This window comes from Ochotona princeps, chromosome 1 (genome assembly GCF_030435755.1).
Source record: "Ochotona princeps isolate mOchPri1 chromosome 1, mOchPri1.hap1, whole genome shotgun sequence".
NCBI classification, from domain to species: Eukaryota; Metazoa; Chordata; class Mammalia; order Lagomorpha; family Ochotonidae; genus Ochotona; species Ochotona princeps.
Window position 1 is genome coordinate 5,176,349 of NC_080832.1, and position 26,438 is coordinate 5,202,786.

The window sequence follows — 26,438 nt, forward strand, 5'->3', positions numbered from 1 at the left end:
TCCTTATGGCTGTCTTCTTAGGCTATCCTTTTAATTGCCTTTTAGCCCTGACTTTGTTGATTCACATGTTTTGTTAAGCAAATGTACTACCCCTTTCCAAATGTTCATCAGACAACTGAATTAATCCATGATTTTCTTGATCTGTGTCCTTTGGAAACCATTTGGATAAAGAGGAAGTTTAAATGAGGTGAACATAGATTATTGTTATTGCTTCTACCTGAATTTTCAGGCTGTCCAGCAGCGTATGTACTATTTTATATCTTGAGAGAGTAGATTCGTTGGGAACAAGCCAGCATATGGGTTTCAACAACTTTGGTGTTCCAGCAACTGCTGTACCAGAGCAAGTTGAGCACAAGTTACTCTCCAGAACTCGTCCCGTAAATGAGGAAAGCACAGTGCACACCGAAGCAAAGGTGATCAGCGGGAATATGATTTAAGATCAGGATCATGGTGCGAAGTAACTGAGAACCGAGTCCTAGTCTTGCACAGAGGTTTATATGAATGCCGCACATGCATGCATCTTTTGATGAGTCTAAAAGTACCCTGTCTTACCCAGCTGCAGGAAAAATAAGTGTGTGCGTCTGTGATGTTCTGAGGCCTAGCCACAGGGTGCCCCTCACTGCCTCCCCGACAGACGCAGACAGTCGTGTTACTCCACACTGATGGCTTAGGAAGGTGTGTGACTGGCCAGTTCTCACACATGCTCCCGTCTGCCATGTAGTTTCTTTATTGTTCAGATGTGTGTGTGTGCGTGTGTGTGTGTGTGTGTGTGTGTGTAGGGAGTTCCTGTGGTTACTAATGAGAGCTGCTTGTGGCACTGACTTCTGTTGCCGGCGTGAGCTTTCTGATGAGAACCAGCCAGCCAGACTCTGATTTCTTATTGGTGGTGCTGAAGTTATCTCTCCTTAAGGAAAAATAAAAAAGCCAAAAAACAAACAAACAAACAAAAAACGCGGAATCATTTGATATTCTTTTACTGAAGTAATCTTTTCTTAGTGAAATCATTAAAATCTTGGCCGTGTCTCACGTTTGACAAATGAACACAAACTTATAAAAATGTAGGCACAGATGAAGACTTTCCCACGAATACCGGTAACGAGACGGCCTCATTGCAAACTGAGTGCACAGGATTTCCTTTGTGAAAAGGAAGATTCTACAAAGGGTACTTCAAAAAGCTTGTGGAAAATTGGATTAGAGGCGAGTTTGTCTAGAGTGGGAGGGAGGTTTATGAATAGTTGGGTTATTTATTTAATAACACATTATCGATGAATTTTTGGAAGACATCTCATCCCTCTGGTTAATGTGTTGTATGATTTGATCGCTAATGTGGGCAAAGTGGCTCTTAGCATTTGTTAGTTTGATATGTGATGACAATTAAAACCACACTTTAAATTCTCTTCACCAGGAAAAATATAACATATCAATAAAATGTTGACCTGTTTAGTGACAGGAGCCAGAACTCAAAGCTTTTGGAAGATTGCGTATCTGCCACTGGCTGCTTGGTGCTGAGACAAGGGTTGAGGACCATTCGTTGTCATGGCCACTGTCCTCTTACTGGCTGAGAGCTTGGTATATTTTAGACAGGCTATGTTTTCTGATTTCATATAGTTACTATTTCCGTGGGTGTCCTTTTATTTTGGACTCACCAGCAAATAATTTTTCATGTTTGTAAAGGAAAGAGAAATGCACTGTTTTCCCATAATTAAGAGATTTTTGGTTACAAGACTGTGGTGCCTGGGACGGAACACAACCTTTTGCAATCCCATGGGGATGCGAGCGACGTGCGGCAGGGATTTCGTAGGGTGCTGGGCCATGTGTAATACCCACCTTGGTACTTGACATGTAATCTGGGCTTCCGAAATGCATGTTGGATGAACAAAGACAGCATTAATCCATCTGTTCTTTAGAGACCTTTTGCAGCTAGCAAATATAGTGCATCCTCGTCTGAGATTCTCAATTATCACTTATAGACATTGCAGAACAGTCCAGTTCTTTGGTCAGAGGCATCAGGTGTCTTCCCCATGACAGCCAGTATTAGAACAGAGGGTCTGTCCTCAAAATCCTGCGTGCAAATCATAAAATCTGATTCCAGAACTTTCCACCTCACAGCCAAGCATGCAATGTATGTTATTCCTTCCCAGTATGACCTTTCAGTGATGTCATTTAACACGACCAGCTTTGAATCATCATTGTGGATAATGATTTGCTTACTATCCCATGTATTAGCCCTCAGTGTCTGACAGCTGTACAACCCCCACGCTCCCTTTATGCATTCTTGCTCCTTCATTTGCATTCCTTTGCCTGGCTTTGTACTTTTCTCCCACTTCAGACTGATAGGAATTTCTACAACTCCATATTACCACGAGAGAAAAAGCAGCTTTCGATTCGACTTCACCTGCTAGCAAGTGCAAATTCCGACACTGGGAACAGGTCTGATAGGGGAATTCTTAGGACTCCCCTGCTGGGCAGAAGTTCCCATTGGTGAGTGCAGGAACTAAGGCTGTGGTGGACCAAGCTGGGCAAGGCTGCAGTATCCACCGGTGCACAGGAGAGCCAGAAAGGGTGTGGACCAGCCTGAATAGGCAACAGTATTCACTGGCATGTCCTGGGACTGGATGCAAGCAGTATTAGGCTGGACTGCAGTACCCCCCACCCGGCAAGCACAAGATATGGTACTGGGAAAAGATCTGGTAGGGAAGCTGTGAGCCCTACCCTGCTAGGCTGCAGCCCCTGCTGGTGAGCCCAAGAGCTAGGGCTGGGGGCAGATCAGGCTGGGCAAGCAACAGCGCCCATTGGTCTGTGTGCAGGCTGGATGGGGGGTGGGGTGGATCGGTCTGAGCTGAGCTGCACAAAAGCACAAGAGCTGGATGAGTTGCAGGATGATTTGGGCTAGACCATAGCATAGGCAGGCACATGCAAAAAACCAGGGTTCAGGTGGGCCTGGTGTGGATTATTGGGGGTCACCCCAACTAGGCTGTGGCACCGACTGGTGTGCATAAAGTCTAAGTCTGCAGAGGGCTGAGCTGGGTTGGGCTGTCAGTTCACATCAGAGATGGGGCTGGGGACAGAATGACCAGGCACCAGTATGTGCATTGAGTGGTACAGGTGATGAATTGAACCTGACCCTGCACTGGCTGGCTCACCTAAGGGATTAGCTTGAGGTTACCCCAGGTGATATATCTAGAAGGAAACTAGAACCCCAGTTAGATCACTGGTCTCAGACTAGCGCCACAGGGAAAATCATAATATATGTGGTCCGACCTTAGGGTGCATGTATCAGTTACTGATGCCTGTGCAGTAGACAGCATGTCCAGATGCACACAGAGAACATGGGAGCCAGCTTATCTAGGACAGCAGATGTTAAGTGCCTCATCAGAAGATGGAAAGCAGAACAGATTGGATCACGTACTGATCAAAGTTTGCAACATGTTTCTGGGCTGTGGATCTCTAGCACCAAGGTAGACTTGGTCAGCCAATAGACCTTGAAAAGACTTTTTCATCCCTGGTGCAGTGAAGGCAATGACATTTCAGAACTATCAAAACCATTCAAGTAAAAACCTCGCAATACTCTTCCCCACATCAGGGTCTCTAAGGCATCCTCAGATGACTCTCCACATCCCTGGTTGTGGTGTAGTTTGACAGCAAGGAATGGTCCCCTCCCCTCCCCCACCATTGGACAGGGAGGGAAAAAGGGAAACGTTTGTACTACTCTCCTTGCTGCATGCGTCAACCCTCCCTACCCTAACTGGAGATCCACCTAAACATGCATCCCATATGGGCACTGCTTCATAATCTGGCTGCTCCAACTTCCCTTCCAGCTTCCTATTGTGGCCTGGGAAAGCAGTCAAGGGTGGCCCAAGGCCTTGGGACCCGGAGCTCACCTCCAGCCATTGCGGCCACTTGGGGAGTGAGCCAGTGGATGGAAGATCTTTCCTTCTGTATCTCCTTGTCTCTGTAAATCTGACTTTGCAATAAAAATAAATAAATATAAAAAAAAACCTAATGGACAAGCTGGAAGTACTCACAACAATTCATGCCTAAAGCTGGCATAACATAAGAATAAAAAATGTGTAGATTGAAATTTATATAGAATATGGAAGGTCATAATTTCAGTAAAGTCAAATGTTTTGGAAACCATTGATAACGAAAGTATCAAATCCTCATTCAGAAAAATGACCATTAAAAGAAAACAAGCAAGCATTTGAGTAGGATTTCCTATGAGAATTCCATTTCAAGGTAAGCAAATTGCCCTGGTACTTGAGGTAAATTTTCCTGTACAGAGTAATTCCACATAATGATTGAAGAAGGAAATGCAAAGTTAGAATAATCACCACTTTGGAAGTCCTAATTCACTATGGCAACAGTTACACAGGGACTCATTAGACTAAAGCCAGTGAGTATGTTCACAAGAAGGGGCCTCAAACTGATTCCTTGTGATCAATTTCAGGAGCACAATAAGTGAGACAGCTAGTCAGTTACACGTGAGGAATGGTTGAATCTGGGTGATGCTGATTTATTGTATGGTTTGTATCTTACGTATTTTTAAAATTTTCAGTGTACCAGTTAAAAATTTCCCTGGCATGTGTTTAAAAAGTAATATCTAGGACCTAGCACAGTAACCTAGTGGCTAACTTTACATACATCAGGATCACATATGGGCGCTGGTTTTAATCCCGGCAGTCCTGCTTCCCATCCAGCTCCCTGCTTGTGGCCTGGGAAAGCTGTCAAGGACGGCCCAAAGCCTTGGGACCCTGCACCCACGTGGGAGACCTGGAAGAGACTCCGTGCTCCTGGCTTTGGATCAGTGCAGTTCCAGCCGTTTCAACCGCTTAGGGAGTGAATCAATGGGTGAAAGGTCTTTCTCTCTGTCTTTTCTCCTCTCTGTATATCTGACTTTCCAATAAAAAAAAAAAAGCTTTTTTTCAAAAAGTAATGTCTGGATAACCTTACTGGACCAGAAGAAGATCTGATTACCATCTCACTCGGAAGTCAAATATAATCTTTGGGATTGTGATACCTGACAGAAGTTACGCCTCCCCAACACACAGAAGCTCCATCTTGGTGCAGGTGCTAGTGAGCTGTGCAGTGCCCTGCCGGCGTGAACACAAGTCAAGCATTGTGCTGAGAAGTACATTTTGTTATCCGTTGGACACATTTTCCATTTCAGATATTTTTGTTCTGACCATTTCCCTCATGTTGGTTATAAATAATCTCAAACATGCTTTTGTTCCTAAATGACAGACTATTTTCATTTTATTTGGCCTAGTTATTTAGGTAGAGGAAACAAGACTGTTAAATAACCGAGTGGCTCTGCTTGAGTTTGCGTTATAGCTCTAGAATCCTATAGTTTAAGGGAGAGAATTTACTTTACATGAAAACATTCTGAAGGATCCTCAGACTTGACTTGTAGAGGCCCTTTGTTTTTGTTTTTTCTTTTATCCTAAAGCATGGCAGACATGTTTTTAGAGGTCTGTTTACTTATTTGAATTTCAGAATTACAGAGAGAAGGAAAGATGGGGAATCAGGGAGATATCCTTGATTTGCTGGTTCACACCCCAATGGGTCACAATGGCCAGGACTGGGCCAGGCTGAAACCAGAAGTTTCATCTGGGGTCAAAATATTTGGGGCATCCTCTGCTGCTTTTTCTAGTCCCTAAGCAGGAGCTGAATCAAAATTCCAGCATTGTAGTGTAGCAGAATCTGTACGTTTAGGCTAATTTGTCCCTTCTTGAGGTTCCCAAAAAAGGTTTTGACTGGCCAAGCTGTATGGTCTGTGTTTATGTCCAACAGTCAGAAACAAAACTCGTTTACTTGGGAGGAATTAATAAACATTGCTCATTCATATAATATCAATTACTGACCTTTCATGATGTCCCATTGTATCTGCTAAAGTGAGAAGTGTTCTAGAACAAGAAAGAGCTCTTGTTCTATATTCTTGGTTGCACCATCAGTTTCGCCAAAGATATCCTCATAGGTAGAGAAAATTCTGATTTACCTGTGCAAATCACTGTGCTTCCAGGGAAAGTGAAGAGATTAATACGCAATGGAATTCTGAAGCGCAATGAACATCAGCCACCAGTAGTTATAAAGGCTTACAGTTGGCATACAGAAGCATAGACTATATTGAAGGCAATACCAGTTAAGAAGAAAGGGAAAACCTTAGGGAAAACCTAATATACTTTTAAGACCCTATGTTATTCCATAATGGGGAGGGAGAGCAGAGAAATCTTCCATCTCCTTAGAAGGTGTGAGGAAGACGTAAAGTATAACCTATCAGAAACATAACAGGTAATTCATAGACAACACACTCAAATCTGCATTAAACAATAGTTAAATTACAAAGACATATAGGGGGAATCAAGAGCGATCCTGACAACCTCTTAAAAGGAAGTCATATGCACAGAGCGGGGGGGACCCCAGAGTGGAACAGGTGGACAGGAGGAGGCTTGTATCCCAACCCTGAAGACTCGGATCCTCACAAAGGACTATCAATATGGGCACCAAGGACTACATCCCAACAGACAAGGAGAACACAGGGAATTGGAGTGCCTTCGGAGGCCAAGAACTCCGAGGTCACCCAGCCCTGTTTGGATCTACCACATGCGATGGAAGAGGCCCAAATCCTTCCTCACAGGACCCAAGGTCATCGGAAGAACAGCCAGGAGCCCTGAGGAGTCTGCAGAAACAGAAGAACAGCAAACTTCCTGATAATCTCCTACATTATTGGAACATACCCCGGTGGTGGTATGATGGACTTGTGAGAATTTGTGAAAGAGACCCATTGTAATACTGGAGGGGAGATGAGGGAACGTGGCGGAGGGGGAAAGGAGGCCACAGCGCCAACTAAACTATTAAATAACAAAAAAAAAGAAAAAAAAAGTAAAACTCTTCCAAGGAATACTACCTCACTCAAGAGTGAATAACTTTGAACTGGTGAGTACATTTTTAATTGGCCTGAGGTTGTAATGCATGGAAGATGATATACTTGTGTCCCAAAGTCTCTGACTCAACTGAGAACAGCAATTCACCTCCATTGGCAGAGATGAAGCAACAGAGCATGAGCTCAGTTTGTCAGACTATGGCTGTCTCTTCAGACTATGCTACTGTCTCTTCATGAGTCACAGGCAAACCCGTGACTAGAAAGGGAGGCGATGGAAAACTTGAATGGGCAGAATTAAAACTGGGCTCTATGTTTGGTATACGCTTGCAATGGGGGAATCTCAACTGAACTTGAGCTGTGGTTATGCAACAAGGTGGAGGAATCCACCATGGTGGGAGGGTTTGGGGAGGGGTGGGGAGAACCCAAGTACCTATGTAACTGTGTCACATAATACAGTGTAATTAATGAAGTAAGATAATAAATAATTAAAAGAAAAAAAAAGAAAAGAAAAGATCTCAGTAGCCTTTGATATTCTCATTAGCCAAATAATTGCTAGGATAAATAATTACATAGCCTGCTTAAGTAAAAAATTTCACTGTCAAAAAAGAAAAAAAACTGTCTCTATCTAACCAGAAATCTATTAATGAAAAGAGAGGGGCGGCAGTGGCGCGCCAGGTGTAGGGGGCGGAGGGAGCCCACGGCAGCTACAGCCAAATGGCGGAGACCGTGGCGGACACCCGACGGCTGGTCACGAAGCCGCAGAACCTGAACAACGCCTACGGCCGCCCAGCAACTTCCTCCATCCATGTGAACAGCCCCCAGACCGTGGGGGTCGGCGGCCTCTTCACCACCTAAGAAATCAGAGTCAAGACAAATCTTCCAATTTTCAAGCTGAAGGAATCAACCGTTAGAAGAAGATACAGTGACTCTGAGTGGCCGCGAAGTGAATTAGAGAGAGCAAAGTTGTAGTTCCCCAACTCCCTGGGAAAGCATTTTTTTGCGTCAACTTCCTTTTAGAGGAGATGATGGAATATTTGATGACAATTTTATTGAAGAAAGGAAGCAAGGGCTGGAGCAGTTTATAAACAAGGTTGGTGGTCACCCCTGGCCCAGAATGAACGTTGTCTTCACATGTTTTTACAGGATGAAATCATAGATAAAAGCTATACTCCATCTAAAACAAGACGTGCCTGAGATTTGGTGAGAAGGGGCAAAACATGACCATTTGTGATTCAGAGGCACCAGTGAAGAAGTTCTAACTTTTAGCATGCTGCACAGAAACTGGTGTAACATGCCATCAGTATGCTAACACTCACATGCTCAGTTCTGTTTTGTTTTGGCAGTTGACAAGAAGTTAATTTGCTTTAGTGAAAATCCCTCACCCCAGCCTTTCTATTCGAATAGCTCTTCCTTGCTGTTTGGTATGGTGTACACTATAACCTCACAGATCTCCTAGTACAATCCACTCTGTCCTCACTAAAATTACTTTGTCTCATTTGCACAGTTTTTGTGTCATGTTTGCTTCTCCCTGCCCTTTACGTGTGTGATGTCACTCGGCCTAATCTATGTGTAGGAGCACTACACCATGTTTCCAGTACCAACCACGTGAGATCTACATTTGTGTGCAAAACAGTCTCTTCCTTCAGGCCTGTAAGACCCTTCACATGGAAGATTAATGAGGGAAATCTTTATGTTCTATATAAAAATAAAATAAAATTTATATACTAAATCATTTGTCTAAAAATTTAGGTTGTTTTCAAATAAAAATGGAAATGCATTTCTGAAAAAAATAAAGAAAAGAGAGAGGAAAAAATGAGTCTTGGCCTTACAGTTCACAGGTATACTTCCCGGCCATGAGTTTGAGTCCATCACACATGTGTATTTGGGCTTGACAAAACATAACGTTTTCAGTAAGTCTCCTATAAATATAAAAGGAACGGGTATAAGTTTTTGTTTAGTTCAATGCTTAATGAGAGCATGAAGCCCCTATGAACTGATTCAAAAAGCCTTAAGGAAGTTAGTCTATTGGCAGTTGATTAATTGGTTGAAAGGTAATTTAACAAAGATTTTAAGGATGCTGTCACTGAACTAGTTGTTCAGGGCATGTTTTGTTAGGTTATTAGAAAGCAATTAACTATACCAGCCAGGATTATCCACTCCGCTGGATAGAAATACTTTGCATGTGTAGCAGAAAAAGGTCAACCCACGTTGCTATAGATTTGTAAAATCACTCAAGTACCAGAAATGCATTGCACTGAAATAGTTCTGACGAACTCTGTGACCTGATTTCCAGGTTTCGGTTATTTCTTCTGATTATGAAAGGAATGTAACTGAACTAGTCCCATCTAATGTGTGAACTGCGAAGAATACTTTTCTCCCTCCAATGATTGCTCTAAATCCAATAACTACCTAGGCATGATTTTTTAACCATCCATAGAGGAATATGTACCTTAGAATTCCCAGTTTCTGAAATGTGCACTTACATTATTTTTGTTAGGAACATACTTAACAATTTTACACAAGAATAGAGGAAAGAATACATTTCTTGTCCAAGGTGTCACAGTTAAAATATCCTGAGGCTAATATTGGTAGCCAGATCTCTTGATTCAGATCTGTTTCTCTGAAATTAATCAGAGTACTGATGCGGAATTGATCAGAATGAGTGTGATTTTTGCAAAGTCCAGGCTTATCTTGTACACGCTGATATCTCCACTGATCCTGAGCCTTCTGCTTTGGTTTGGATGTGAGTTTTCCCCCAGGGGTTGCCGTGGTGCAAGTTTGGCACCAGAGTGGTTCTGTTGGTAGGTGATGTGGAACCTCTAGGACAAAGAGCCTACTTAAAGTCCTTAGTCAACAGGGTTGGGACAGGGACCTTCCCTCAGAAGGGATTAGCTAGTTCTTAGGTGGTCATTGAGCTAACTCTCAGGAGACAGTTGTTAACAAACAGCAAATCTGGCCTCCTTGGCTTCTCAAATGGAGGCATACCTGCCATCTGCTTGAGTCCCTTAGCAGAGTTGGTTCACTGCTGGCCATACATGCCCTGACCCACACATGCCCAGAAGTGAGGTTAGTCTCTTTTAAAATAGAGTCACTTGTCCTCAGGCATCTGGTTATGGTAACAGCAAAACCTTTAGCACACCTTTCTTTTCATAAAATATTTGTATAATTACTTCACAAGTAAAAGGGTGTCTGCTTCCCACAACCTTCAGGCTTGACAGGAATGAATATGTGATGACAGGAAAAGCACCACAGCTGTGAAGGACACATGAACACACTTGGAGCTGCTCAGTGGAAGGTTTTGAGATTTTATTTTCTTGTATCTTTAATGTGATCTTATAAACTGGGCTTTGAAGTTATTTCAGACACACCTCTACAGCTTTTCCGTCATGTTGGTCCCTGGGCAGGAGAGAATATGCAGTAGAATGTGATCTGTCTAGACTTTGATGTGGGGTAGGATTGGCTATGTCAGCCTGGGTCCACCAGCTAGCATGTCACCTGTAACCTTCTCAGGAGTCCCATCAATACGGGTTCCATGATCCACTCAACATGACACCCTGGCTGGAAAGAACACTCATATTAGAAAACAGAAGTGTCCTTAGCTTCTGGAAATTGAGCCAGGATTCAGTTACAGTGCTCACAGACACCTTTAAGGCTGCCTTAGAAGACTGGCTGCCAGGGGCAGGCCTCTGATTCATTGGGCTGGGCACTGCTTCTGGTGCCTGTCGGCCTTGTTGGAATGCCTGGCTGTGAGGCCTTGGTGTCAGTTTCCTGCCGCTCAGAGCTTGGGAAGTTCCAGGCTCTGGTCAGGAACAGCCTGCCGTGGCAGGCTTAGGAGGATGAACCAGTGGATTGGTAGACTTTGTCAATCTGGATGCCTGCCTAGGTCTCCTCTGTACCTCTCTTTGGAAAGTAAAAAATAAGTAAATAAATAAATAAGCAAAATGGGTAGCTAAATACAAGGTCTTCCAAAAGTTCATGGAAAGTGAAATTTAGAAAAACATGTTTTCTTTTGAAAAACAAACAAATATATATATGCATACAATGGGTCTTCAAAAGATTAGTGAAAGAGACACACTTTGAGAAAACAGTGCATTGCCTTCAAATTTTTCTCTTTTAAGGTTTTTTTTTTAAGTCAGATTTACAGGGAAGGAGAGACAGAAAAATCTTTCATCCATTGATTCACTCCCGAAGTGGTCACAATGACCAGAGCTGAGCTGATACAAAGCCAGGAGCAAAGAGCCTCTTCCAGGTCTCCCACAAGGGTGCAGCGTCCCAACACTTTGGGCTGCCATTAACTTCTTTCCCAGTCCACAAGCAGGGAGCTGGATGGCAAATGGGGCAGCCAGGACATTAACCAGCACCCATATGGGATCCTGACGCATGCAAGGCGAGGACTTTAGCCACTAGACTACCACGTCAGGTCTAACTTCAAAATTGTGGTGCCAAAATAAACATATCTTTGAAGTCCATTTTCCGCAAACTTTTAGAAGGAGTTGTGTGTGTGCCAGGCATGTGTTTCTGAAGAGCATTCATTCCTCCTTAGTGTTGTGTTGATTCACAATAATTGGTTACAGAGAGCTATCTGGCTTTAATGTGTCTCACTCAGCTGTTTGACAGTTGTACACCAAAACTACAAATTATTGATACATTGATATTCCAATAACTCATGAATTATGTTTTTAATCTTTGTTGATTGGAAGCAATCAATAGTTCCTAGACAGAGTGCAACAAAAACATTTCTCTTGGAAATGCTATCTAATATGCATTGAGTAATTAGTTCATTACCCTTCATTTCTTTCCAGAGAATTCACAGAGTTAAGGTAATGGGAGAGTAGACAACCCTAATTTCTTTCCTCATAGACACAGTGAGATTACACATGAACATATGCATATTAATGATGCACACCTTATTTATGCAAATGTTTGGAGATAGTAATTCAGGTAGCTTACATACTCACTACTTAGAGACCTATGTAACAGGTACCTGGTTTACTGGAACCACAAATTGACAGATTAAAATTTCAATCAAGATTGTCTTTTATAGTATAATCATTCATCGACTTAAAGCCAAGTATTGATACTCTTATTCTTAAAGCATCATTTTTTTTAAATGTTGATCTAGAAGCAATATTCTTTTTCTCTCTATTTAAGGGGAACATTTTGAAGGACTGTCATTGCTAAGTCCTTGAAAGTGCTCTGATGGCTTCATGTTAACCCTTGGAATCAGTGACTGCTGTGCAACTTTTTGCCTCTAAATTTCAAAATTTATGTCCCCTCATGACCTTCCAGCAACAGCAGAATGTGATTTTTGAAGACATTAGCATAATGGAACCTTTTCAGTAAAATGATGAATTGAACCCATCTCAGGAAACAGAACACACACTGGTAATTTATCGCACCCGTTGCCGGGTGGAGGACCCGCTCAGCTGCCGAGAAGAGGGCCTTTCGTCTCCTCCAGGTCGGCTTGGTTGCTCAGAAAGTTTCCTTCCAGTGGAGCCAGCAGCACTGTAGGGACTCCCCATCATGCCTTGCCATAATTCTCTCTCATGAACATGTCTAATTACTTCATTGTTTTTTAAGCTCTTTGATGTAAATTTTAGCGGATTGTAATTTTCTGGTGTGTTGGGGGTTGGGCCGGGAGAAAAGCTGCCTCTCCGAGACTCACGGCTTGCAAGAGGTGAGAATGTGTAGGAGTTGATTCTGCCCATATGGAACCTGATGTGTTTTCTTTTTTTTCCATAACTGGATGGTGATGACATTTGTAGATGGAGACATCTTCTAATTAGATCATTGTGCATATATTATTGGAAAACACTTCTGCATGATATAATACCTGATTGTGGATGAAAGATGGTTTGAATCTCATTTGCTGAAGTGTTCTCCATCCATACATGGATAAGTAACCAGGTGCATTTGGCATGAGACAAAGCTCACTGGAAGCTGGGAAGCTCATCAATCCTGTGAGCCTACACATCTCCATGGGAAGCATAAAAGGGGCTTCTGACCCCCCAGCCATCCATCTCATAACAAGGAATCATAGATCTATGAATGAAAATGTGTGGCTGGATATGTGCTGGCTGTGTGTGTGTGAATATTCGGATATTTCCTTCTGCATTCCAGAAAGGCAGCTTGTACTTTGTGGAAGATACCTTTCCATCTCTTTATATGTGGTTTCTTATTTATTAAATTCCTTGTGTGGCTGCTTACATTATAAATACAGAAGTCCATTTTTAGAGCTATCAAATACTGGGAAATGTAGACAGGTAAGTTACACCAGTACTTAGTGGGAGGGCAGTGGTTAGGAGCTCTAGCAACTCTGACTTTTTCATTTCTTCTAAAAAGAATTCTACTTTACTGAAAGCAGATAGCATGTGAGCCATTCACGCGAAGAAAATCTTGTAGGTCTGTGTTAGAAAAGGGCGCCCACGGAATTGGTAGCAGTCTAAATTTTAAGATCATTGTTCTCCATAGCATAAAATAATCCGCATAGCTGTGTGTTTGGCACCATAGATGCAATACGTTGTGATTACCATTTAATCACTTTTGGGATGAGGTGTTCATTTTATTTTTAGTTTGAAAGATTTATTTTTATTTAAAATAAAGGTTTAGTTTACCTAAAAGGTAGAGACAGAGAGTGAAGGAAAGACGGTAAGATTTTCCATCCACTGGTTCACTCCCCAAATGGCTGCAGTATCCAAATCCAGATATGAAGCCAAAGCCTGGAACTCCATCTGGGTCTCCCAAGTGGATGGCGGGAAACTTGTCCCAGATATGGGATGTTAGCATTGCAACAAGCAACCTGGCCAACTGTGCCACAACACCATCTCTACAGGTGTGTGTTTATCTTTGTGTGCTTAAGATTTATTTATTTGGAAAGCAGAGTTAGAGAAGTAGATACAGAGAAGGCGCATGGTTTTCTATCCACTCACTTACCTCCAAATGGCCAGTATAGTCAGGACTAGATGAGGCCGATATTGGAAGTTACAGTCAGGTCTCCCACATGGACGTGTGTGTCCAACATCTGGGACATCCTCCACTGCGCTCCCAGGCACATCAACAAGAAGTTGGATCAGAAGGCACCCATATGGGATGCCCACACTGTGGGCTGGGTGGCTCAACACACTACATCCTATAGTTATTCATTTAAAAAAATCTTCCAATAGCTTGTGTTCTTGCATAAAGTAGCTTTCATCTAGGATGGAGAAGTAGTTGAAGTGACAACATGAATCAGTTTCAACTGTATCTTTCAATCTTCTTAAACCAAAGGATGCCTTTCAGAATAAGGTGGTGCTTATTGGTTTATTGTACCTTTTTGTCATATTCTTTGACCAATTCCTTACCCAGTCTAATTTTCTTGGGTACATCTGGTTGTCCCTATTTACTTGGGCACATTATGCATCATTCTATTTAACAGCTTACTTATTCTTATTTGAAAGGCAGATTTACAGAGAAGTGGAGACAAAGAGAATAAGAGAGATCTTCCTTCTATCCAGTGGTTCACTCCCGCAAATGGCCACGATGTCCAGAGCTGGGCCTGTCCAAAGCCAGGAGCCAGAAAGTTCTTCCTTGTCTTCCATGTGGTTGCAGGGCCCCAAGAACTCAAGCCGTCCTCTGTTGATTTCCCAGGCCATAGCAGGGAGCCGGATCATTAGTGGAACATCTGGGACAAGGACCAGTGCCCATATGGGATGCCAACACTTAAAAGTGGAATGTTAGCTTGCTATGTCACTGCACTGGCCCCCACATTATGTTTCTTATTTAGCTACTTCACTGGTGATTGATTCATCATACCAATTCTACAGCTTTTTGAATGAAGTAATGACAATAGCATCTTGCTGCATTTGGTTTTGCAATATTTTGTTATATCCTCGAAGTTTGATGCCATTTACTTGCAATAACGTTCTTACATGTTTCTAAATAATGCTGAAAACACTTTTTATGAAATCTAAACCCTATTATACTTTTTCTGTGTGGTAGCCTAAAATAATATGATTATGAGAGTAACTGTAAAGGCATACTAAGAGACAATCTACACCATTTTAGCAAGAGAGGAAAAATGTATCACAATAACTCAGTTTTATTTAATGGACTTTACATACATTTTCTAGCTTAAATTTCTAGCACTAAAAGAGAATTCAGTAAGTCAAATTCTCTAGAGCGAAACTGGCAAAGTCTTTAAGAGGTTTGAATACCTGCAGTTCTCTCCCATCTCCATGGGAAGTGATTCCACTGCTTTCTTCAGATTATCAGTGCAGAGTCTACACTTTCTCTTGGTTTGAGTGAAAACCCATATTGACAGAAGTCCCAAAGAATGATTCAGTGAATCAAGTTTCTTACTGGGGTTAAAAAAAAAAGGAAAAGAAAAACCTTTTTCTGAATATTGATTTTCTGTACTGCTCTCATTTTTACTGGAAATGATCACAAGGCCTTAGCATCAATCCCACATTGGTATATGGGCGTTGGTGTAGAGCCAGACTTGTGGCTGCCTATGTTAGACTTTCAGCCTTCAACCTCATGCACTGAAATAAACCTCTTTGTCAAGTTCTCACCCTTGAGCATGTTGTGGGGGTAACAGAAAGCAGACTTACACATGTGCTGTGCTCTTATCCCAGACAACAGGCCCAGGAGTCTGTGCCCATGCCATGCCGATAGAAGAGAGACTGCTAGCCTGGGCTGGGGCTGCCCGCTCTCTACCCCACTGCTCCCCATGCTCACTTAGGAGAGCACGGTACCACTCTTCGCCATTCATTTTTATCAAGTATATTTGATATCCGAATACAAGAATGTGAAGCAGTATCTGCCACTGACAACAGCTCATATTCAGAAAGGTGCAAAATAATGGACATTCATAGCACAAAGGACCCTATGGTCATGTGCTTGCAGCTGCATTGCTCTTATGCAAATGGGCGGCTTAGGGTAAATTTTCCTTCTGCATCTCCTGCCTGTGTTGGTGGTTAAGGTAGTAGGCCTAGTAGGCCCATCTGCATTTTTTTAAAAAACAGATTGTGCATTTGAGGGCCTGGCACGATGGCTTAGTGGCTGAATACTCATCTTGCATGCGCCAGGATCCTGTATGCATACCGCTTTGTGTCCCAGCTGCTCAGCTTCCCTTATGTCTCTCCACCTATGGCTTGGGAGAGCAGTGGAAGATGGCCCGAAGCCTTGAGACCCTGCGCCCATGTGGGAGATCGGAGGAGGCTCTTGGCTCCTGGCTTCAGATTGGTTCAGCTCCGGCCCTTGCAACTGCTTGGGGAGTGAACCAGTGGATGGAGGATCTTTCTTACTGTCTCTCCTTTTCTCTGTAAATATGACTTTCTAATAAAAAAGAAATAAATCTTAAAAAGAAAAGGTTGCTTATTTGAAAGGCAGTTACAAAGAGAGGTAAGGAGAGACAGACTCCTCCATCTGCTCGTTCACTTCCTAGTTACAGTGATCTGAGTCAAAGACAGGAGCCAGGAGCTTCATCTTCTGCCATCAGATGCTGATCTCCCAGGTACATCAGCAGGGAGCTGATCAGCCAGGACTCAAACTGGTGCCCATATAGGATGCCAGTGTCACAGGCAGTGGCTTAACATGTTGTGCCACGGTGCTGCCCTCCACATGTGCATTTTAAACCAAATTGCTTCTTCATTCTGGTCGTTCATGCCTTCACGTTTGATGCATGTGGAGCACTTTGCTTCTCTAACGAGCGTGTCTCAGCAGTGCACTGAAGCAGTGCACACGTTCAGCAGATCGCACGTCAGTGAAGTGCAGGGAAAGCACGTGCATGCCTCTGTAATTTATCCCCCTCTCCTGCAGGGGGCAGTGGCGTTTTCACAATCTTACATGCTAGGTCTTGCCCTGTGGTTTGTATCCATTTCTCTGATGACTTAAAGCTCCTCTTCTTCTTCTTCTTCTTCTTCTTCTTCCTCTTCCTCTTCTTCTTCCTCTTCTTCTTCCTCTTCTTCTTCCTCTTCTCCTCCTCCTCCTCCTCCTCCTCCTCCTCCTCCTCCTCCTTCTCCTCCTCCTTCTCCTTTTTTTAACTTGGCTTCCTACAAATTGTCATTTTCTCCTTTGATGGGCATGCCCTTCCAGGTCATGGAAGTGTTACCAGAAATGCCCGGTGGGTTCTTTCCTCAGCTTAGTATAGAAATAAAAAGCCGGGAATCTGTTGCAGACAGATAAGTTTATTCGTGAAGGGACCAGGTGAGCAGGGAAGGAAGAAGGGGAAAGCACCTCCCAAGAGCCGGAGGTGGGGTGCCTCTCGAAAGGGGAGGGAGAGAGACACCAGAGGTTTGAGGAAGGGTCTTGGGATTTTATGCCTTCCCTGACCCCTCCTTGTTGGCCGGGGAACCTACAGGTAAGATGTTCCCCATTGGTGGTCTCTTAATTAATTATAAAATGGGTGGGCAATGCTGGTGCCGCCCACCTGAAGGTGTGGCCAAGACCTCAGCAGGCCTGGATGGTCTCAGGAAGGAAAGTGAGGCGAGCTCAAGGAACAGCAGGAACTGCTCTATCCAGTTCAGAAAGTGCTGCTTACAAACCCTGTCAAGTGAAACGTATCCGCAGGTCTTCTTGTAGGGAGCTGTGCTGACTGCAAAGCTGGGGCCATTGGTCCTGAGGTCTCCAAACATCTCCAGGGTTAGGCTAAGCAGGCTTTCTCTACAGAACCACCCAGCAGGGCTGGAAAGTGTCCATTGCAGGGAAGGGCAGTGTGAGGAGAGCGGAGGGCCAGAGCTTACCCCGAGGATACCCTCTTTTCCAAACTGATGATCTAATGCCCAGGGCTGCAGAGAACTTTCAGAAATGATTGATGTTCTGTCCTGAAATCTACAATCTCAAGTATTCTCACCCCTGAAAATATTAAGTATTTGAGACATTGGATATGCTACCTGCCTTGATTTAATTATCCCAAGTTGTATTCATGAACTTATGCGATTCCATGTGGGCAACTCTTAGCCAAAACAGTGGGAAAGCATCGTGATGGGTGAGGTTTGGCAGCAGGAGTTGGTGCTTTGAGTCAGTTCTTTTCTCGTGCGTCATAAAAACATTATGCTAATTATTTCAATTTCATTCACCTAATACTGGCACGCTGTGCCCGTTCTGGCAGGATCCCCGAGAGCTGTCCCATAGCACTAAACTATACTTGCAACCAGAGGGAACACATGTATCCTTGGCTGCCCTATAGTCAGCAGATGAGGAAATCCGAGGCACATCGTGATGAGGTGTTCAGGTCCACGTCACTGGCTGCGCGGTAAGACCATTCATGCAAGAGGGCAGCCTTCAGATGATGACGCAGTGCCCGCCTGAGAACATGATAACATCATAGCAGCACTCAGTGATTCCCTTGTTTTAATTCACTTCCGTTTTAAAATGTGACTTGGACCATTACTCTTTGATAAACCCTTTTATTGAATCAAATGAATCTAACCTTTCAATGAATTGAGACAATTCAATTGAATCAAAATTCAGAGGGTGTCTGGGAGTGGCTGCCATGGGCTCTTAGTGCCTTCCCACATCGTGTGCCCTTGCTGACTATGAACCAGGCCCTGGAGGATTCCAGGTGCCCACTTTGAGTGTAAAGTAGTCTTGCCAGCTAACTCTTGTTTAGGACTCCCATCAGTCCTAAACTGCATCATCTGCTCTCTTCCTCCGACTAAATAGGGCCAAGTCTACCATCCCTGGTTGCATCTAGCTTTTTTATACAACTATCACATTAACATGTTGGTATTTATGATTCCTATTCAGTGTCTCTAACCCTGGAACTATTTTATCCATTGGTGCATAGTATTTATCTATTATTTTTATATAGATTATTTATTTTTATAAAAATATTTATTTTTATAGATAAAAATATCTGTGATTTTTGAATGTGTAAATAAATGATTGTTTTCAATGTAATGGCTGCCCCCTAAGTGATTTAAAAACTCCTCTATTCAGCTGCTTTAATTAACAGTTCTTATCCATTAAATGGAGACATTTTGGGGGTGGGTATTAAAGATGAATCGCCTTTCGACAGCTGCCTGTTATTCTCTGTTCCTGACCGTCTTTGGTTGGATACCACACAGGCTTTGTTTTCATCCAGGTTTGCACTTGCTTCGCACTGTGGCAGCAAAATTTGTGTGTGCTTCTGTGCCCTTAACTCATTAGGTCCGTGGCATAAGTTCCTTGAAATAGAATTGCTGTGTAAATTTGTTTTGCTGCAGTGGCAGTCAAACTTATTACTTAGAGTAATTGATTATGGAATGGGTGCATGCCTTGTCCTTAAACGTAAGTTTGTGTTTTTTTCTTTGTGTCACCTCCAAATGTCAGACTGTATTAGTGAATGATCATTTCTTGCAGGTAAGTGACATGTTTTAACATGTCGTTCCCTGGAAAATTAATAGATGCTTATGGTTTCCACAGTTCTTATATGGCCCTGCAGACATCTTCCATCAAACTTTATTTTGTTAGCCATCTACTGCGGTGTTACTTACTATTTTATCAATACTTTTATAAGGAAATGTAGTTAATTGAGCCTCCTGAATGTGTAGTCCTGCCATGCACGATGGCCAGTGTGGGGAGCGGGTTGTCGAAGCCTCTCCCCGGAATAGGAAAGGCCATAGCAGGATGGCGGCTGGCCCAGGGCCAGGAGGCGGGGTTGGTCTCACCAGCAGGTAAACAGGAAGTCACAGGGATAGGCTGATGCCCTCGCTGCGATTATGTCATTGCTACTGGCCTATCAGGTAGCGCCAAGTGGACCCATGGGGAGAAGTGGTGGAGAGAGCGGTATAAAAGCAGCCGCTAAAAGCAATAAGAGAATGAGGGGGAGAAGAACGGGCAGCAGAGAGGGGTACAAAAGCAATGTAGACCTACGGGGAGAAGGACGGGGAGAAAAGCAGCAGAGAGAGGGCTAGAGAAGCAGGGAGATAAGCTAAGACCTACAGGGAAAAAGGCAGCGGAGAGGAAGGTATAAATGCAGCCGCTTTTGGCAATAAGGGGTCCGGTTGTGGTTCCGGCTTTTCCCAGACCCTCAAGAGTGTGCCTCGTCATTAGTGTAGCTACTGGTTGGCGACAGTCCAGGACCTGACCAGATCTAAACTAAAAGACAAGAAATTCAATCCAAGTCTCTCACATAGCTGGCAAGAGCCCAATCGCTTGTGCCTGCTGCCTCCCAAGGTCTCCCTCCCTTAGCAGGAGACTGGAGTCTGGAGTTGGAGCTGGCACTCTGATACAGGGTCTGGTTGTTTTCAAGATCTCAAACCCTGGTCTGAGCATCCACTCCCATGATGATCTTTATGCTGAAGAACCAAAGCTTATCTCTATGCTGGTAAGTCTTTCCCCTTTTACTCATTTATCATTGAGCCAAGCGTGAGTTTCAGATGTAAGCTGTGACGTTGATTTCTCTGTTAATGAGCTGCGCCATAAATTCTCCATCTGAATTGATTACAATCCCCCACGGCCTATGGTTTACTTAGCACATTTTGTGCAGACACTACCTCTGAGAAGCTGCTGTAACACACGGATGCAGGAGAGGTCCTGGTGGGAATTTTTCTGACTTGATTAAGGCAGCCCCTGATCACTGACAAACTTGTCAAAGCCCCTGTGATCAGGAGACCTGTAATAAAGTCACAGCGTAGAGAAAGAGAAATCGCACAAAGCCTTTTTGCTCATATTGGAATGTTTAAAGTGACTGCCTTAATCTCCACCTCGAGGCAAATCGATGATTTCATAGCAGACCCTGCTCCATTGTGTGCCTATGTTCCCGACAGTGAAATCAAAAGCAGTTAATCTGCCATTTCCAAGAAAAGGGGTCACTTTCCCCGACACCCACTGGCCACTCGATATGCTGAGCTGTGCTTAGGGAGAAAAGTGGGGTGGGAACCACAGAAGTGGGAGCAGGCCGGATCCACTGCCAGTCTCCTGCTCATCCCTGCCTGACAGGAGCAAGGAGTATCAAGTTGGTGGGGACCTTGGTGTGGGACTCAAACACAATCCCCCGACAGTCACTGACAGTTCAGCCAAAGTGGGTGGGATAGGGTGAGAAAACAGGTGAGCCAAAGGTGGAGACTGTCACATCAAATTCCTAAGTGACCACTAGCACCCCATCCATCCTCACCTTTCTCTGAATCCCAAGATCAATACTTGCTCCACATTCTGGGAAAGGAATGGCCTTCCCAAGGAGGAAAAAGGATCTGGGCATAGCCAGGGGACTGACCCATAACTCCGCGGAGCTCTGTGTGACAGACGGGGGACACAATGGCACAACCCTACCTGCAGAAGGAAGGACGGCAGCAAGACACACAGCACTGGGCGGTCCTTTCCCTTCCCGTCTCCTCTGGGGAGATTGTCTTGTTTAATTTAATTGTTCTCTCTGTCTCTGGGATGTGTTTAATCATCTGAGACAATGGTTATGGTGATTGAATCAGGTTTCTGATTTATGCATGAGCAGGTAATAACTTTAATTTTACAATACAAAGCCTGGGCATGTCCTGTATTCATTGATCAAAGGGAATTGACACGCCAGGGTCACCTCCCTGGACTCACACTCTGCTTGTAGTGTTTATTTTCCCGAATGACGTCAATGACACTGTGCAGCTACTCTGGTTGCAGGTGCAGAAGCTCACAGCTGTGGTCTGCTCTGTGTAGGGAGCCTCTCATAGCGTCTCACTTCCTTCCAATTCTGAGCAACAGTTAAATGCAGTTCCTCACCTTCAAAGATGCCAAGTGTCTAGGGAAGACTTGGAACACCCCTGCTGAATTTCTTTTCGTCATGGATCTCTTTATCATTTATAGAGTGTATTTACTCCTTAAGGCCTAACTATACCTCACATTGAGAAACTTTCCAATACAAATATCCTTCAGAACATTTGGACAATGAATATGTTTTACCATTGAAAATTAGATTTTTCTCCATAAACAATGAGAAATTTTAATTTTGAAGCCCATTTATGACCAATAATAAAACTTGCATGCAAGAGCTGGCATCGTGGTGTATCAGGCTTAAGCCACCACTTGTAATGTAGTATTCCATATTGGAACACTCATCCAGGCAATGGCTGCTCTGCTTCTGATCTAGCTCCCTGCCAGAATGCATGGGAAAGCAGCAAAAGGTGGCACAAATATTTGGGTTCCTGACATCTGCATGGAAAACCCAGAGGGAGTTCCTGGCTTCTGGCATTAGCCTGAAACAGTCCCAGCCACATGTGTGAAATAATGAATTTTTCTCTGTTTCTATTTCTCTTTATTTCTATTCTACCTCTGTTTCTTTTTCCATTTCCCACTCTTTCTGTTTCAGTGTGCCTTACAAATAAATAGGTAAATCTTAAATTGTTTTTAAAGCATGATGGTGATTAGAAGGGTTGACATTCGTGCTGACAAATCTTTCAGATCTCTGTAAGTTAGTTTGACTTGGTGTAGGAGTAGAGTTAGGGGGATAATGAAGGGGGAAGGGGAGGGTATGAGACAAAGAAAATGAAAAAAAACCCCACATATTTGCCTGGTTTTCCAATAGAAGAATAAATTTCCCCTTATTTGTTTTTTGTTTGTTTTTGTTTGTTTTTTTCAGAAAGTGGGTAAGCTATAGAATTACTCAACAATCTATCATCATTGTAGTGCAGGAATGGTCAATCTACGATTTACATCACATTAGAAAGAAAGATATCTGAATTTACTATTTTATTTTCAAATATCTTCTGTGGGCTGGAATGAAAAATGTAAAACTACAATAGAGATTGCAAGTTGTTTTCAGGTGGACATGCAATGAATTTTTATGAAGAACTCCTTGTAAGAGCCGGAAAAAACCTCCTGTTCACTGTGAATTGGCTTTCCTGGTGCAAGATCAGAGCAGTGAATTAACAGGAAGAGGTTCTTGCAGAATGCATCTTGTGGCGTGATAACGAATGTGATTCTCCAGAGGCTGTTCCTAGATCTTGGTGACCCTCCTCTGTTGTCCACAGCTGCGTAGATTCCTGTCTTGGAGCAAGATATTAAGATATGTTTCATATTAAAATAATATCACGTGAAAACGGAGGTCATTAGATGAGTTCTGGGGGATGCATTGTTGAGACGAAGTGTCTGAGTGGTGTTATTAAAATTCCGATAATGATCCCTGAATGCAAGTGGAATGTGCTAGGAACATACTTATGAGCCCAGTGCCCTGTTTTGACTCTTTCCCTGACTCAGACTAAATTTCAAGTCCACTGGCTGCTAACAGTCCTTCCTGATTTTCATTCTGTTGTGCCCAGATTTTGAGATCCCCAGAAATCACCAGGAGTCTGAAGTCGATGCAAGTGCACAAGGATGGTTTATTCAAGCTCAGCACATCTGAGCCTGGGTTCTTGGTTGAGAGCAGACAGCTGGCTGGCTGACCGGCCAGGCGGCTGGCAGGGACCAACACCCCTTACCGGGAGTGGGGCCCAAACAGCACATTCATAGGGTTTTTATAGGGGCAGTCCACAATAGCTTGAAAAGGGGCAGTTCATACTAGCCTGCAAGGTGAGGGGAAATACCACACATCCCCTTCCTATCTCAGCTGGACAGTCCAGGCCTCCAGCAACGAAGGGAAGCACCCACTTAATTACTTGGAACCACCTGTGAGATAACCAGACTTAGGTGGGCCTTGATTCGTAAGAATTGGGGCCCATCAGTGCTAAAGGTCACATAGGCCACTGAAGGTCACATAGGCAGTTTGGCCTGCAAGCTCACACAGTTTCTTAGTAGCAATGAGCTATGAACAAATGGTTGGGATTTTGATACTGAGGTTCTTCAATTCATGCTTGAAGACTCTGCCAGAGTCCAGAATCTATTGGAAGAGATGAGCCATTATATGCTGTATAGGAAGACAGTGGAAGTATTGTTTTATGGCAAAGAAGTATTATTTTAAATAAGTCCGTCTTATTTGTGTCAGTGGTTTAGTGTAAGGAGTTATTCGAATATCCCTCCCTGGACCCGGCGCCATTTCTTCTTCCTCACAGTCTAGCCATTCACCAATCAGATGTAACCTGGCATTCCACCTGAGAATCCCACCCCCAATCTTCCAGCCCCTTCCCCAACTCCGCCCACTCGCCAATCATCCCTAGGTATTCACCTGCAGGCACCAATCCCCTGGGGCCTGCCCTCAATCTCTCCCAATCCCCACCCCCCACACCTGGCAGACCAAAAGGGCCCCCAGGTGCGGCTGTCTCTCTCTTGTTCTTCTTTGCTCTCCCCTCTTCCTCCACCTCTACTCTGTTCCTGCCCCGTTGGAATAAACCTCCTAAGATACCTCGTTGCGTCTGGTGTTTTTGGCTCACGATAAAGAACCAGGTTGCGGGAATTAGCTGCGCGTAATAATATCGTAATATCATATGAACTAGAACTCTAGCATTGTTTTAAATAACTAACATTTAGTATATGCCAGATACATCTGGGCTCATCCTGTCTTGCGAATGTATCCTATTGTCAATTACATCCTGGCTTATGCATGGCACAAAGACATATTTATAAATATTTTTGGCCTCAAATATACCAATAATGAAATAGTTGTGTACATTAAATAGGTGCATGTACATGCAAATATTCATATATATAATAACAACTTGATTAAAACTTCCAGTTTTGCTATCCAGTTACATTTATTTGTACCCCATGCTGCATTTTCAACAGTAGGTTATAAGGATTGTCTCTTAATGCAGGCTGTGCAAAGAGGTGTCTGAGGTTTATGTTTCCTTCGTTAAAGGAATGTGTGTTGAGTGCCAGCTCTGTGGCAAATTGGGTCTCCTTGCCCAGACAGCATGGTGAAAGCACCAGAGAGGATTCGTACCTCTGTGGGGCTGCCCTCTTTGTGAGAAAGGCAACTAATAGGGAATGAACTAGATTAACTTGTTCTATCATTTGAGAGGGTGATATGTGCTAAAAAGGAACTCAAGCAGGTTGAAATAATCCAAAGTTAAAACGTTGGTAGTTCACCCAAAGTGAACTCTCCTGATAAGGGTGATCTCTCCAGAGAGCTGGAGGACTTGAGGGATCCGAGCATGAAGGCTGCAGCAGTGGTAACTGTGAAAGTCAAGTAAAGCTGTTGAGTTTGGTGTCTGTGAGGCTTTAGCAAGTAGGCTTGTGTTGGACTGGACATTGGATGTAGAGTCAGCATGCCCATATGAGGAGTGTTGCTGGGAAGCCAGTAGAGGATAAATTATGCTTCTATATGGCCATCTGGCCTCTAATAGAAAAAATGACCAAGTCAGGCAGAAATGGAAGCAGGTATGAGGCTCTAGGGAACAGGCGATGCCAGCCGGGCATAGGCTTGTATCTCTTCACATGGAACCGTACATGCAAATGTAAGGCTGAAAAAGGATTCACGAATATCTGTCTTGCACACCTGAGTGAAAGAGGGTATTCTTATTGAGATGGGGAGTGCTGGGCAGATGTAGTTGCATCAGGAAGTAATCATGAGTTCTAATTTAGATATATTAATTTAGAAATGACAGTGCAGATGAGTCACTGGAGCTCAATGGTGGAATTATAAATGTGACAGAAATCTGAGTATGCACCGCTGAGAGCCCCAGGCCCAACATCACCTAGGCAGTAAATACAGATAGACAACAAACAGAAAAGAGGCCGGAACCACAAAACCTCCTGACAGAGGCCAAGGAAGCATCTGGCTTAAAGCATCACACAGGAGCAGCTCAGAACTTTTTCTTAGGGACTCCACCCAATTCTTTGAAATCTCAAAAGATTTTGCAAAGTCAGAACAATAGTCAATTGGAGTTCTATTTCAAGAAGACTGGAAATGATGTTTGTAAACTGATATGTAAAGCACCACATTTGGGATCTCCAAGGCATTAGGTAAAGTTCATTTTCACGCTTTCACCTCATTAAAACAAGGTTTTAATGAGCTTTGAATAGCTCTTTGAAGATATTTATAACTTGAGTCACTCCACGTATTTATCAGACATTAATTTCAAACTATTTAGCTATCTTTCAACAAAATGAAAGATCAATGGACTAAAAACCTTTTTCCTCTCTGAATTTATTTTCCACTTCAATGAATCATAGCTTTCAGTGTCAAACTTCTAAATGAAAATTCACACTTACACAGAAAGGAATCAGTTCCACGGCTACCATTACACATACTTACCATTTATTAAGGGCAGAGAATAGTTTCATGGCCCTGTCCATCTGTGTGAATATTCAGCAGTGCTATTGGACATTCACATAGGTCGTGGATCTCAAATGCAAAGCTCTAGATCTCATTAATATTTTCTAAAATTGTTATTTATTTGTTTGTTTGAAAGGCAGAGTAGCAATAGAGAGATGTCAATAGAGAGACATCTCTCTATTTGCCGGCCCATTCCTCTAATGATGACAAAAGCGAGGGCCAGACCAGCTGAAAGTCAAGAATCACAAATTCCAGCCAGGTTTCCCACGTGGCTGCAGGAAACCACAGTGTTTAAGTCACCATTCTCTGGCTTTCACAGGTGCATCAGCAGTGTGATGAATCAGTGGTACAAAGTGCCTGGGATTTGAACCAGACACTCCAGTCATGAATCAGATGCTTCAGTCTGAAGTAGCTGCTTGTACCCCTGCACTGCAACATTCACTCTGCCAGTTCCACTTGTAT

At 43.4% G+C, this 26,438-nt stretch overlaps 1 protein-coding gene and 1 pseudogene across 2 annotated transcripts in view; both read left to right on the forward strand.

The window, feature by feature from the left end:
- PRKN (parkin RBR E3 ubiquitin protein ligase) overlaps positions 1–26,438 on the forward strand; it is a 1,179,505-nt gene that overhangs the window by 412,509 nt on the left and 740,558 nt on the right. The window lies entirely within an intron of this gene.
- On the forward strand, positions 7,566–8,381 carry LOC105942370 (sorting nexin-3-like; annotated as a pseudogene).